Below are 15,251 nucleotides of genomic sequence, written 5' to 3'. Positions count from 1 at the left end.
TTTTTGTTAGCTCTATCGCCGAGAAAATCTTAAATTCACCGCTGATCGTTGCTCCGTTTACGATACCTCCCGCACCATCGTGTTCCTTGTGCCGTTCCGAGTCCACTGGTGTTCTCCTTTTTCTCTGGCGGCGGCGACGCGTGGGGAGGTGAACCGGTCAAACTTCCCGATTTGATGAATTCGAGCTCTCCGCCGTTCAAAAATTTGAACCGAGCTTTGTAAGTATCTTGAAAACGCTCAATAATTTTTAGAAAATTTTCCGTAATTTTTAGAGCCCCGGATGACACCTCACGCGCCACACGCGCCGCCGTAGGGCGAGTGAGTGACCGGTTCAATCGGTTTTCTTAAGGGTTTGACCGGTCACAACCTGACCCGTTGACCCGACCCGACCCGTTGACCCGACCCGATCGTTGACCGTTGACAGGTGATATTCTGGTAAATAATTCGGTTTTGGTGCTATTCTGGTAAATAATTCAGTTTTGGTGCTATTCTGGTAATTAATTCGAAATGGGTGCTATTTTGGTAATTATTTTAGAAAGGATGCTATTTGTGTAAAATGTTCAACAGTTTGTTGACCTCCTTTGACTGGCTTTGACCGGCTATTAAACGATCGTTAATCTTTTTCGAGTATACCTATCCTGATAGTTTTTAACGTGCCGAATCCGTTTCCGTGGTCCGTTTTGTCAAATTCGAACCCGAAGGCCTCCAAATCGACGGTCAAAGTGGTTGACTTTGACTTTGACCAAGAATCTGAATTTTTGGAAAGTTATACTTTATGTTTTTCGACGTCCTGATTCTGATTCCGCAATCCGTTTGGCCAGATTCATACTCGAAATACCCCAAATTGATAGTCAAACCCAAAAAATGCTTATATACTTAAGAAGTTTAGCTTTGAACAATTAAATAGGATTTGAGACTGATAAATTATTATTGTTTGAAGGTACAAGAGACTCTCCGGATCGTTCGACAGCTCGACCCAGCTTTTCTAGATCAGTTAAACCACGTGTGTCAGTATTCACCCGTTCGAAAACTGTATCAAAGCGTGGTGAAACTAGCAATCAGTAGATTTGCTATTTGAACCTATTGTCGAGGTGTGTTCCCTACTTATTACTGAACTGTTTTATTGGTTTTAATATGTGATACACTGAATTCATTAGTTATTGTTTTATGGATGCACCAATTTAATGTGACAATTTATGGAATATGGCTGCTATCTAATTTTTGTTTTGAAATGGTATATGATTACCATGTTTTTGGATTGATGGAATTTATGTCACGGTGCAATTGAATTTTGGAATTGAATTTCGATGGAATAGCTCTGATCAAGCTAAATGGGCCTAATATGACTCTTGAGGGCCCCAAGATGTTTCATTAGGTCGGCTTTCCTTTGCTGTGTGCTTAGGGTAAGCTATATGGACTTATTGACTTGGGCTTAAAGATACAAGCTTCATAGCCTATCCTTAAGTCGACTTTCTTTTTGCTATGTGCATAAAGTAAGCTATATGGAAAATAATTTTAGGAACTACTGATGGTGTACCAGAAAAGGGTTTAAACTATGATTTTCAAAAGTTAAACTCTTTTATGAATTTGTGAGATTTACTGGACTATGATTTGTACCTATTGTGATTTTATGGAAATATTGGGACACACTGAGCCTAGCTCACCTTTCGAAAATATTTTCCCCCTTTCAGATACTGTTGGTTAGATACCTCGGTTCGAGCACTTGGAGGATCAACATATCTCTTGAAGTAAATCATATTGTAATGTTTTTATTTTGCAAGTTGACTTTATTTTGGTGACATGGACCTTATTTTAAAATATCGGATTTTATAATGATGACTCTTTTGCTATTACTGTTCGGTTTATTGTGATTTTGAATTTGAAGACATGTTTTAAATTAATTTATTACTTATTGGTACTATATTTACGAGTTGGATTTTGATAGTATAATTTGTTTATAATTTCATGTTATTTATAATGTGATTTTATATTGATGGAATAACGGTTTCGAAAAAATGTCTTTAATAATCATAATGTGATCCACTAGACTTAGTCGAAATGCATAGGCCGGGTCTAGGGGGTTACATTTATTGGTATCAGAGCTTTTGGTTTTTAACCCTCGGACTGTGTATGAGTCCACATTGAAAATACGATTTTGAAATATTTTACAAAACAAGTTACAAAGGCCATGTCATAAAATTATTAAGATTTTTAACTGTGTTTGAGACTCCAAGTGTTTATCTAGCCCTAAGTTTTATCTTCTGTAGTAAACTTGAGATCCATCAAAATGAGTGCTAGACGTGGTCGTCGAACTAGCCGTGGACGAGGTCGAGTGGCTAGATTCGCAGATCCGATCGATGAGATACGGGTAGATCCCCTACCTCCGATAGGTGATCATGCTCCTACGACCCCAACGGATCTGCCTCCTGCCACTGGTATTGGTATGACTACACCGAACATAGGAGCGACGGATATTGAGCCCGAGTCTACCGGAGTTACATTGGATGAGAATTTTAGTAGACAGTTTCTGCAATTAATACAGGGAGCAGTCAGAGCTACTGGTGTTGTATCTGAGGTTCCTATTTCACAGACGTTGATTGCCAATGGAGTTAGAACTTTTGGGGGATAGATTGGTGGAGCTCCTTCTGAAGCTGAAGATTGGCTCCAGGATATAGAGAGACGCATGAATCAGTTGGGTTTGGACTCAACTAAGAGATATCAGGGTGCTGTGGCGATGTTAGATGGTAATGCCTACACTTGGTGGGAGTCAGTGACCAGTAGTGTTCCTACCGATCGTTTGACCTGGAATTTCTTTAAGGATCGCTTTCGGAGCCGTTTTCTGGGAGAGCGCTACTTAGCTCAGAGACGACAACAGTTTCAAGACCTGGTTCAGGGAGACATGACTGTTTCTGAATATGAGATCGAGTTCCTGAAGTTGCTGAAGTATGGATTCAGTATGGTACCTACGGTGAGAGATCGATGTCGTAAATTTGCCCTTGGACTCAGATACGAGCTGCGTAGGCAAGTTGTAACCCATCAGGATGGTATATTTGATGTGCTGGTGGGCAAAGCTAAAGATACGGAAGAGGTGAAGGTTTTATCTTCTGGTAGAGAGTGTGTTGATCAAGAACGATCTAATAAATTTTCAGGCCCTGTTGAGTCATCAGCACAGTCCGGGAAGAGGACTCGTACTTTGGCCCCTCAGAGAAGCAATACACGTTTCAGGCCTGCAGCATCCTCACTTTTAGCTGTCAGTCGAGGCGGTTCTTCTTCATATTATAATGGGCCCCTTTGTGAGTATTGTGGTAAACAACATACAGGAGAGTGTCGTAAGAAGATGGGTCTTTGCTATCAGTGTGGATCTAGTGGTCATTATCGGAGGGATTTTCCTCAGCTAGCTTCGTTTGAGCAGACCGCTACCTAAACTCCTGTGCGTTCGCAGACTACAGTACAGACCCCAATTAGAGATCGTAGTCAAGGAAAGACTCGAGGATCAGCGTCCAGGACAGACAGTAGAGCCCGACCTCAGCAAAATAGAGGGCCAACAGCTTCTGAGGCTAGATTGCCAGCTTTGGTTTATGCCACTAGACGTCGTGATGACAGAGATGAGCCTAAGGTTATTGCGGGTACATTTACTATTTATTCTACTCCATACTTTGCATTATTGGACAATGGCTCCACTCACTCCTATGTATCGAGCTCAGTATCTCGAAACCTTCAGATTCCGATCGAGAACACTGAAAATACTGTTACAGTTACAAGTCTAGTAAGGCAAGCGGTATTAGTGAATAAAGTATTCCGGCGTTGTCCTCTCGAGGTTCAGGGAGAAATTTTTCTCGCTGATCTTATGGAGCTTCCTTTAGAGGAGTTCGATCTAATTCTTGGAATGGATTGGTTGAATAAACACAAGGTAAAGCTGGATTGCGAATACAAGCGGGATACTCTGAAGACTTCAGATGGTCGGACTGTTGTGTTAATTGGTGAACGGCGTGGCTATCTCTCCAATATAGTTTCAGCGATGGAAATTGATCGTATGATCCGAAAGGGATATGAGACCTTCATTGCTTGTATTTTGAACACCAAAGGTGCATTGTCCACGATCGAGGAGATTCATACAGTTAGCGAGTTTCCTGATGTTTTTTCGGAGGAGTTGCCTGGGTTACCTCCTGATAGAGAGGTAGAGTTCGAGATTGAGACTTATCCGGGATCTTCACCTATTTCTATGGCACCTTATCGTATGGCTCCAAAGGAACTTAAGGAGTTGAAAGTCCAATTGCAAGAATTATTCGATCGAGGATTTATCCGACATAGTACTTCACCATGGGGAGCTCCAGTTCTATTCGTGAAAAAGAAGGATGGGTCGCTAAGATTATGTATTGACTATCGGAAATTGAACAAGATGACGGTCAAGAATAAATACCCACTACCCAGGATTGATGACTTATTTGATCAATTGCGAGGAGCTACTGCATTCTCTAAGATTGATCTTCGTTCGGGGTATTATCAATTGAAAGTTAAAGGATCTGATGTTGCAAAAACGGCCATTCGCACTAGATATGGTCATTATGAATTTTTAGTGATGCCTTTTGGTTTGACGAACGCTCCTGCATCTTTTATGGATTTGATGAATCGGGTGTTCCGACCATATTTGGATCAATTTGTGGTGGTCTTCATTGGCGATATTTTGATCTATTCTCGTACTGAGGCAGAGCATAACGAGCATTTGAAGATCATTCTGCGGACTTTGAGAGAGCATCGTCTATATGCCAAACTAAGCAAGTGTGAGTTTTGGCTTCAAGAAGTGTCGTTTCTGGGGCATATTATTTCTGCGCGAGGTGTTCAGGTCGATCCCAGCAAGATAGAGGCTATTATGAATTGGAAACGACCTAAGAACGTATCTGAGATCCGCAATTTCTTGGGCTTGGCTGGTTATTATCTAAGTTTTGTTGAGGGCTTCTCGATCATTGCTTCTCCTTTGACAAAGTTGTTAAGGAAGAATATGCCGTTTGACTGGGGCGAGGCACAACAGGAGAGCTTTGAGAAATTAAAGGCGGTTTTGACTCAAGCACCGGTGTTGATTCAACCAGAGTCCGGGAAGGATTTTACAGTGTATAGTGATGCTTCACATTCAGGACTTGGTTGTGTTTTAATGCAGGAAAGTAAGGTGGTGGCTTATGCATCCCGTCAGCTGCGACCGCATGAGTGTAACTATCCTACTCACGATTTGGAGTTGGCAGCAGTAATTTTTGCCTTGAAGATTTGGAGACACTATCTTTATGGAGAGAAGTGTTACATTTTCACGGATCATAAGAGCTTAAAGTATCTTCTGACCCAGAATGAGCTTAATTTGAGACAACGTCGCTGGTTAGAGCTTCTAAAGGATTATGATTGCGTGATTGATTATCACCCTGGTAAAGCTAACATTGTAGCAGATGCTTTGAGTCAAAAGACGGTATCGGAGTTGAGGTCTTTAATGGCCAAGATGAATTTATATGACGATGACACTTTGTTAGCAGAATTGCAAGTTAAGCCGACCTTGGTTGATGAGATCAAGGCTAAGCAGCCCCTTGATAGCTCCTTGCTTTCCATATTTGAGCAAGTAGAGCAGGGGACAAACTCAGATTACGCAATTGATCAGGATGAAGTTTTATGCTTTAAAGGTAGATATTGTGTGCCTGATGATGCTGAGTTGAGGCAGACTATCCTTACAGAGGCTCATAGTAGTCCATATGCTATGCACCCCGGAGGAGATAAGATGTACCGGAATTTGAGAAAGAGGTATCATTGGATTGGGATGAAGAAAGACATATATGATTTTATGGCTAGGTGTTTGACTTGTCAACAAGTTAAGGCAGAACATCAACATCCATCAGGTTTGTTACAGCCTATCAAGATTCCTGAATGGAAATGGGAGCGTATTACTATGGATTTTGTTACTGGCTTGCCTATGACTCATTCGAAAAAAGATTCAGTTTGGGTGATTGTTGACAGACTTACAAAGTCAGCTCACTTCATTCCTGTGCGAGTAAATTATACTTTGGACAAGCTGGCAAGATTGTATATTTCAGAGATTGTCAGATTGCATGGTGTTCCATTGTCTATTATTTCTGATCGAGATCCGAGATTTACTTCGAGATTTTGGAAGGCGTTACATACGACTTTGGGAACAAGATTGGATTATAGTACATCCTTTCATCCACAAACTGATGGTCAATCTGAGAGAGTAATTCAAATTCTGGAGGATATGTTGCGGGGTTGCGTAATTGATTTTCATGGTAGTTGGGAGAACTTTTTGCCGTTGGCTGAATTTGCTTACAATAACAGTTATCAGAACAGCATTCGTATGGCACCCTATGAAGCACTCTATGTGCGTAAATGTCACACTCTGATATGTTGGACTGAGTTGCGTGATAGGAAAACGTTGGGACCTGAATTAGTGCGAGAGACGGAGGACACAGTCAGATTAATCCGTGACCGTCTGAAAGAGGCATTTGATAGGCAGAAATCTTATGCAGATCAAAGGAGGAAGGATATACAGTTTGAGGTTGGAGATCAGGTCTTTTTGAAAGTTTCACCCTGGAAGAAAGTATTGAGATTCGGGCGTAAGGGTAAATTGAGTCCAAGATTTATTGGACCATTTCGTATCTTGAAGAGGGTAGGACCTGTTGCATATCAGCTTGAGTTGCCTTCTAAGCTAAGTCGTATTCATGATGTCTTTCATGTATCAATGTTGAGGAGATACCGTCCAGATCCAGATCACATCATTCAGGTTGAGGATGTAGAGCTGAGAACTGATTTGTCATATGAGGAGGAGCCCATTCAGATCTTAGAGAGAGATGAACAAGTTCTTCGGAATAGACGTATTCCAATGGTCAAGGTTCAGTGGAGTAATCGAGGCCCCTTAGAAGCTACTTGGGAGACATTGGAGTCAATGGAGGCTCAATTTCCTCATCTATTTTCATAAGGTAAATTTCGAGGACGAAATTTCTTATAGAGGGGGAGAATTGTAACAACCTGATTTTCAAAATAATATTTAATTGAAATAGGAGGGTTTAATTGTGAAAATTGGCGAAAATTGGGACTAAATTGAAAGATTTTAAAACTGGGAGCTTGTTTTAGAGTTAAAGAAATTCAGGGACCAAGCCCTGAATTTATCCTTGGAGTGTCGACAGACATTTGTTATTTATGCGTGATTTCTGTTTTGAAAAACAGAAATCAAATTCACAAATTCTTCCTCAAGCACACAACTTCCAAACTCGATCCCGACGCCGTTCGAATTCCAATCGTTGTTTTGAAACCACCGTTGTGTTCATCATCGAGCGAGGAACAAACTCTTCAAATTAATTGAAGCGAAACGCGGCCAAACGTCGGGAATTTACAGTCAAAGTAGCGACGTTTTTGTTAGCTCTATCGCCGAGAAAATCTTAAATTCACCGCTGATCGTTGCCCCCGTTTACGACACCTCCCGCACCATCGTGTTCCTTGTGCCGTTCCGAGTTCACCGGTGTTCTCCTTTTTCTCCGGCGGCGGCGGCGCGTGGGGAGGTGAACCGGTCAAACTTCCCGATTTAATGAATTCGAGCTCTCCGCCGTTCAAAAATTTGAACCGAGCTTTGTAAGTATCTCGAAAACACTCAAAATAATTTTTAGAAATTTTTCCGTAATTTTTAGAGCCCCGAAGGACACCTCACGCACCACACGCGCCGCCGTAGGGCGAGTGAGTGACCGGTTCAACCGGTTTTCTTAAGGGTTTGACCTGTCACGACCTGACCCGTTGACCCGACCCGATCGTTGACCGTTGACCGGTGCTATTATGGTAAATAATTCAATTTTAGTGTTATTCTGGTAAATAAATTTGGTTTTGGTGCTATTCTGGTAATTAATTCGAAATGGGTGCTATTTTGGTAATTATTTTAAAAAGGGTGCTATTTGTGTAAAATGTTCAACAGTTTGTTGACCTCCTTTGACCGGCTTTGACCGGCTATTAAACGATCGTTAATCTTTTTCGAGTATACCAATCCTTATATTTTTCGACGTGCCGAATCCGTTTCCGTGGTCCGTTTTGTCAAATTCGAACCCGAAAGCCTCCAAATCGACGGTCAAACTGGTTGACTTTGACTTTGACCAAGAATTTGAATTTTCGGAAATTCATACTTTATGTTTTTCGACGTCCTGATTCCGATTCCGCAATCCGTTTGGCCAAATTCAGACTCGAAATACCCCAAATTTATAGTCAAACCCGAAAAATGCTTATATACTTAAGAAGTTTAGCTTTGAACAATTACATAGGATTTGAGATTGATAAATTATTATTGTTTGAAGGTACAAGAGACTCTCCGGATCGTTCGACAGCTCGACCCAGCTCTTCTAGATCAGTTAAACCACGTGTGTCAGTATTCACCTGTTCGAAAACTGTAGCAGAGCGTGGTGAAACCAGCAATCAGTAGATTTGCTATTTGAACCTATTGTCGAGGTGTGTTCCCTACTTATTACTAAACTGTTTTATTGGTTTTAATATGTGGTACACCGAATTCATTAGTTATTGTTTTATGGATGCACCAATTTAATGTGACAATTTATGGAATATGGCTGCTATCTAATTTTTGTTTTAAAATGGTATATGATTACCATGTTTTTGAATTGATGGAATTTATGTCATGGTGCAATTGAATTTTGGAATTGAATTTCGATGGAATAGCTCTGATCAAGCTAAATGGGCCTAATGTGACTCTTGAGGGCCCCAAGATGTTTTATTAGGTCAGCTTTCCTTTGCTGTGTGCTTAGGGTAAGCTATATGGACTTATTGACTTGGGCTTAAGGATACAAGCTTCATAGCCTATCCCTAAGTCGGCTTTCTTTTTGCTATGTGCATAAAGTAAGCTATATGGAAAATAATTTTGGGAACTACTGATGGTGTACCAGAAAAGGGTTTAAACTATGATTTTCAAAAGTTAAACTCTTTTATGAATTTGTGAGATTTACTGGACTATGATTTGTACCTATTGTGATTTTATGGAAATGTTGGGACACACTGAGCCTAGCTCACCTTTCGAAAATGTTTTCCCCGTTTCAGATACTGTTGGTTAGATACCTCGGTTCGAGCACTTGGAGGATCAACATATCTCTTGAAGTAAATCAGATTGTAATGTTTTTATTTTGCAAGTTGACTTTATTTTGGTGACATGGACCTTATTTTAAAATATCGGATTTTATAATGATGACTCTTTTGCTATTACTGTTCGGTTTATTGTGATTTTGAATTTGAAGACATGTTTTAAATTAATTTATTACTTATTGGTACTATATTTACGAGTTGGATTTTGATAATATAATTTGTTTATAATTTCATGTTATTTATAATGTGATTTTATATTAATGGAATAACGGTTTCGGAAAAATGTCTTTAATAATTATAATGTGATCCACTAGACTTAGTCGAAACGCATAGGCCGGGTCTAGGGGGGTCACAGTCCCCCTCTCACAAAATTTATTTCTTATTATTTTTAAAATTAAATATTTTAAACTTTGAAAACGATTATTTTAAATATTTTTAAAATTTAAATTTTATCAAATATATATTTAAAAAGTACTTCATTAGAAAATGTTAAAAGATATTTTTCATATTTTTATAAATAAAAAGTTTTAAATAATAAAAAATTAAAGTTAAAAAATTGATAAAAAAATCAACTAAGAAACAAATTTAATGTGACAAAAAGAGTAATAATTTTATATAACATTTTTATATTGATTAATACTCTTAATTAAATTGTCAAAACGATTGACTATGGTACATGTTTGAATTGATTTTTAAAATTTTTAACTTTAATTTTTGTTGTATTAAATATTTTAATTGATTTTTTTTTACTAATCGGGGTTCGTGTTTTTAACGCCTCGTTCTACAAATTATAAGCTTGCAATAGTAAAAGAATTCATTTGCCTCAGTTTCACCGCCTGTACCAGAATTAACCGTTTAAGTTTTGCGGAGTTGTTCTGACATGTGACAGTTGCTTAAAACCAAAAGGAATCTCAGGGATGGCGTTGTTATTTCAAGCCCTTCAAGGGGTAATATAGGCAATGGATTAAAAATAATACTAATTTAATATTGATTAGCATCATATATTCTATTTGTTATAAGGATAGTAAAAATATCCCAACTCGACGAGTCTCAACCCGACTTGATCTTATAGTGATTTTTTTAAATTTCAGGTATCGAGACGAGACGGGTTATATGGTATACAATTTTGGGACAAGAGATGGCGAAACCGAATTTAAGGTAAAAAATCATTCCGACTTGATACAATATAATTATTATTTAAAATCACTGGGATTTTTATTTTTTATATTATTAAAATATATTATTTTAATATTTTAAAATACAATAAATAATTATAAATATATTATTATAAAATATATCATCTTAATTATTTTAAAATATTAATATATTCGATCGGGTTGGGATTGAGATTTTAATCTAAAATTTGAAATAGGGTCGGAATCGAAGAAAACCTAAAATTTATCGTAACAAGGAGGGATCAGGTTTAGGAAATATATTTTTGGGTTGGGGTTGGGGCAGACAAAAAATTGCCCCGTCTCGCCCGTGCCCATCCTATTTGTTACTACTTGTAAAATAATTTATCTCCCTAACTACTAAAAATTTTGCAAGCCAAAAATAAATTAAAGTGAAATTAATATGAAATAAATAATATATGTACATGTTAAACAAATGTATATAATGTAACTCTCTAAATTATAAGTGAACATTTGAACATTAACCTCGATAATGGATAGATAAATTGATAAGTGTGTTTAGATTTGTTGTACAAAATATGAACTTAATTGAATGAGAATTGAATTTAATTAGTTGAAAAGAATTTTTTAATTGAGGATGAAAGAGGAAGAACTAAAATATGCATTACCTATTTATGAAAATCATGGGTGAGCACAAATCAAACGACTTCTATGGTTAAGAAATTATTGCTATTCCTTGAGGTTTCGAGTTTTAGCACCATGTATGTCAGGGATGTTTGAATGTTCAATATCAAATAATTGAATATATTTGAATAAATATTATCTTATATTCAACCTAAATTAGTAAAAAGAAGAAGAAGAAGAAGAAGAAAGAAATCATGATTGAATTTCTGCTCAATTTACTTGTCTGGATGTGGGAAAACATGTCATTTTTCTCACTTCTTTTTCTTATGTAATCATTCTCTATTAACCCTAGAGTTTAAACACTACAAGAGAGAATTTCAAATCAATCATCCGAGATTAAAGAATGTGAGAATCATCATCTATACTCCATAAGATTTAAGAAAAACTCATTATCTTCACCAAAAGATTGTGTGAAGATACTTGATTTTAAACTTTGAAGAGCTTCTCTAGACCATTTTCATGATGTTTATATATTCTAAATTTGTAGCATTACACCCCTTAATGTTTTTGTTGATTTATAAATTCATTCTATACTTAGTTGATTAGTGAAAGATGCTGGTGAGTTATCTAGGGCAAGGGGTAAGATTAAATTCAAGGAAGCTAATCAAAGAAGCCTAATTTTTTATGAAGTAATATACTTTATACTAAAAAATACTTCTTGTAATTCATAAATTCTATACTTTACATTTTGATATAATGTATGTTGGGTGTTTTGAGTGTAAAATTTACTTTGATAGTCTTTTTGATGATTTGACTCTAAAAGATACTAAAATGATGCTAAATGATGTCTTAATGATCCCATAAGTTTCTATCCTTCATGTAGGACTTCAAAACAAATATCTAGGATATTTTAGAGTGAATTCTCAAGCCTTATTATGACTTTTTTGTTTTATTATAGTATTGATACTTTAGTATCCATACTCTATGGTTCAGTACTCATACTCTCTAGTAGAGGATTCTTATTCTATGGATTGATATTTATATCCCCTAACATAAAAAGCTTAGAAATACTTTCTATTGTACCCAAAATTTATGTAATTTATCATATAAATCATCAAAGTTTATGCATAATAAAGTCGAAAAAAACTTGTTCCGAATGAATCTATTTTATTTATGCCGAATATGGTTGACTTAAATAGAGTTTAGAATGTAACAACTTTACATAAAAAGATGCATAAAATTAGCAACAGAATAAAACCGATTCTATCTAATTAAAACTGATCATATCTAATAACTAACAGAATAAAATATCTAGTTAACAATCCTAATATTTAATTTAGATATTCTCGACACCCCCTCAAGCTGGAGAATAGATATCGATCATTCCCATCTTGGACAGAAATCCTTCGAACATCGTAGTAAACAGTCCCTTGGTGAGAACATCAGCGAGCTGCTCTGATGATGGAACAAACGGTATGCATATATCGCCATTTTCCAGCCTCTCCTTGATGAAATATCGATCTATTTCGACATGTTTGGTCCTGTCATGCTGTACAGGATTCTGAGCAATACTGATTGCCAATTTGTTGTCGCAATACAACTTCATCGGTTTATCTCCTTCAACCTTCAGCTCCTCCAAGATTCTCCTAAGCCATAACAGCTCACATACTCCTTGCGTCATGGCTCTGAACTCGGCCTCCGCACTGCTTCTAGAGATAACTGGTTGCTTCTTGCTTCTCGTAGTTACTAAGTTGCCCCAGACAAAGAAGCAATAACCGGTGGTAGATCTTCTGTCTGTAGAACTTCTGCCCCAATTAGCATCAATGAAGATCTCCACTCTTCGGCTTCCATTCTTCGAAAACATGATTCCTTTACCCGGACTCCCTTTCAAGTAATGAAGAATCCGGTAAACAGCCTTGAAGTGTTTTTCTTAGGGACAATGCATAAACTGACTAACCAAGCTCACAAAAAATGCAATATCTGGTCTCGTATGAGCCAAATAAATCAGTTTCCCTACCAGCTTCTGATATCGATTCTTGTCCACAAGCTCAGCACCATCTTCTTTTTCGAGTTTTTGATTCGGATCAATAGGAGTTGCCACTGGTTTACATCCGAGTAATCCAGTCTCTTTCAAGATATCGAGGACATATTTCATTTGCGAGATAATTATACCTTTTGAGGATCTAGCCACCTCTATTCCAAGGAAATATTTGAGTTATCCTAGATCCTTGACTTCAAACTGGTTGGATAAGAAGTTCTTCAGCGACTCCAACTCTACTGTGTCATATCCTGTCATAACAATGTCATCTACATACACAATTAAAATAGTAATTTTACCATTATTGTGTTTGTAGAACATAGTATGATCGGACTGGGCCTGAGTGTAACCATATTGTTTCACAGCTCTCGTGAATCTCTCGAACCAGACTCCCGGATATTGTTTCAATCCATAAATGGATTTTTTTAGCTTGCAGACCCTGCCATCCTTCTTCAATTCATCAAAGCCTGGAGGAACTTCCATAAACACCTCTTCTTCTAGCTCACAATTTAGGAACACATTCTTCACATCAAACTGTCTGAGAGTCCAATCCAGATTGGCGGCTAGTGAGAGTAGGACACGTACGGTGTTTAGTTTGGCCACAAGAGCGAAGGTTTTCTCATTGTCAAGGCCGTATATCTGTGTGAAGCCTCGTGCTACGAGTCTTGCTTTGTATCTCTCAACCGAGCCATCTGCATGGTATTTGATGGTGAACACCCGCTTGGTGCCTATAGATCGTTTCTCCTCAGGTAAAGGAGTTAGATCCCACATGTCATTCTTCTTCAGGGCCTTTAACTCCTCAAAAATTGCCTATCTCCATCTCGGAACCTCTAGAGCTTCATGTATCGACTTAGGTAGTTCATCATCCATAATCCTGGTGGAAAAATCTTTGAAATCTGGAGAGAGTTTCTGATAAGACACGAAATTGGATATTGGATGTTTTGTGGTACATAATCTGACACCTTTGTGCAAGGCTATGGGTTCAAAGAATTCTGTAGAAGGCTCTAAATTTGGAGAAGAAATATGAGAAAGAGAAGTCGTACCTTGGACCATAGTCGAGTCCGATGGTTGGCATACCTTGGAGGCCGGTGGAACATTACTTGATCGAGTCATCCTTATAGAATAAACACGAAGTTTAGTAGGTGGTTCCAAGTCGATTTCTACCTGAGTCTCACGAGGTTGTGAATTTATAGGTTGTGAAATCCTAGGATTAGTTACAGGAATATGAATTGGTTCCACTGAGCTATTTACAACCAATTTTGGCAAGGATGTTTGTTCCCAAAAACTCATTTCAGAGTCATTCTCCCCCTGAAGAGAGTTTTTGTAAAAAAAAGGTTGTTTTTCAAAAAAAATTAAATCCATACTCAAATAATACTTCCCAGATTTAGGATCAAAGCATTTATACCCTTTTTGTGTTGGTGAAAAACCTAGAAATATGCATTTATGTGCTCGGGGATCAAGTTTTCCTCTATTTTGACCGTGTATATGAACAAAAGCAATGCAACCAAAAATTTTAGGTGTTAAATCAGTGAAAGATCTATTTTCAGGAAACATATTCTTTAGAGCTTGCAAAGGAGTGATATAATTAAGAACTCTTGTAGGCATTTGATTTATCAAATAAGACACTGTTAAGAGTGCTTCATTCCAAAAACGATTAGGAACATTCATAGCAAACAGTAAAGCCCTAACCACCTCTAATAAATGCCTATTTTTTCTTTCAGTAACTCCATTTTGTTGGGGAGTATCAACGCAAGAACTGTGATGAATAATTTCTTTCTGTTTCAAAAAATACCTAAGATTGCATTAAAATATTCTTGGCCATCATCGATTCTAAGAACTTGAATATTTGCTTGAAACTGAGTATTGATCAGTGAGTGAAAATTTTTGAAAACACTTGCTGCCTCGGATTTTTCTTTTAGTAAATAAATCCACGTGACTCTAGTTTGATCATCAATGAATGTGATGAACCATCTAGATCCTGAGGCTGTTTTTACTCGTGAAGGGCCCCAAATATCACTATGCACAAGAGAAAAAGGTTTTGATGACATATACTTTAAAGATGGATAAACAGATCTATGATGTTTTGCCAATTCACAAACTTCACACTGAAAAGAAAAACCGTCCTTTTTTTTAAAAAGATTTGGAAACAAATATTTCAAGTAATTAAAACTAGGATGGCCTAACCTATAATGCCATAACATTATTTCATTCTCACAAGACAAGGTAGTGAAGCATCTTGGTTTCTGAACTTGTTTATCTGAAGGATTTTCCATGACCAAGTGATAGATTCCATCAACCTCCTTAGCATTGCCAATCATCTTCCCCGAACAAGGGTCCTGAAA

This window comes from Hibiscus syriacus, unplaced genomic scaffold (assembly GCF_006381635.1).
Source record: "Hibiscus syriacus cultivar Baekdansim isolate YM2019G1 unplaced genomic scaffold, ASM638163v2 tig00110236_pilon, whole genome shotgun sequence".
In the NCBI taxonomy this organism is placed as follows: Eukaryota; Viridiplantae; Streptophyta; class Magnoliopsida; order Malvales; family Malvaceae; genus Hibiscus; species Hibiscus syriacus.
This window is presented reverse-complemented; position numbering follows the sequence as displayed.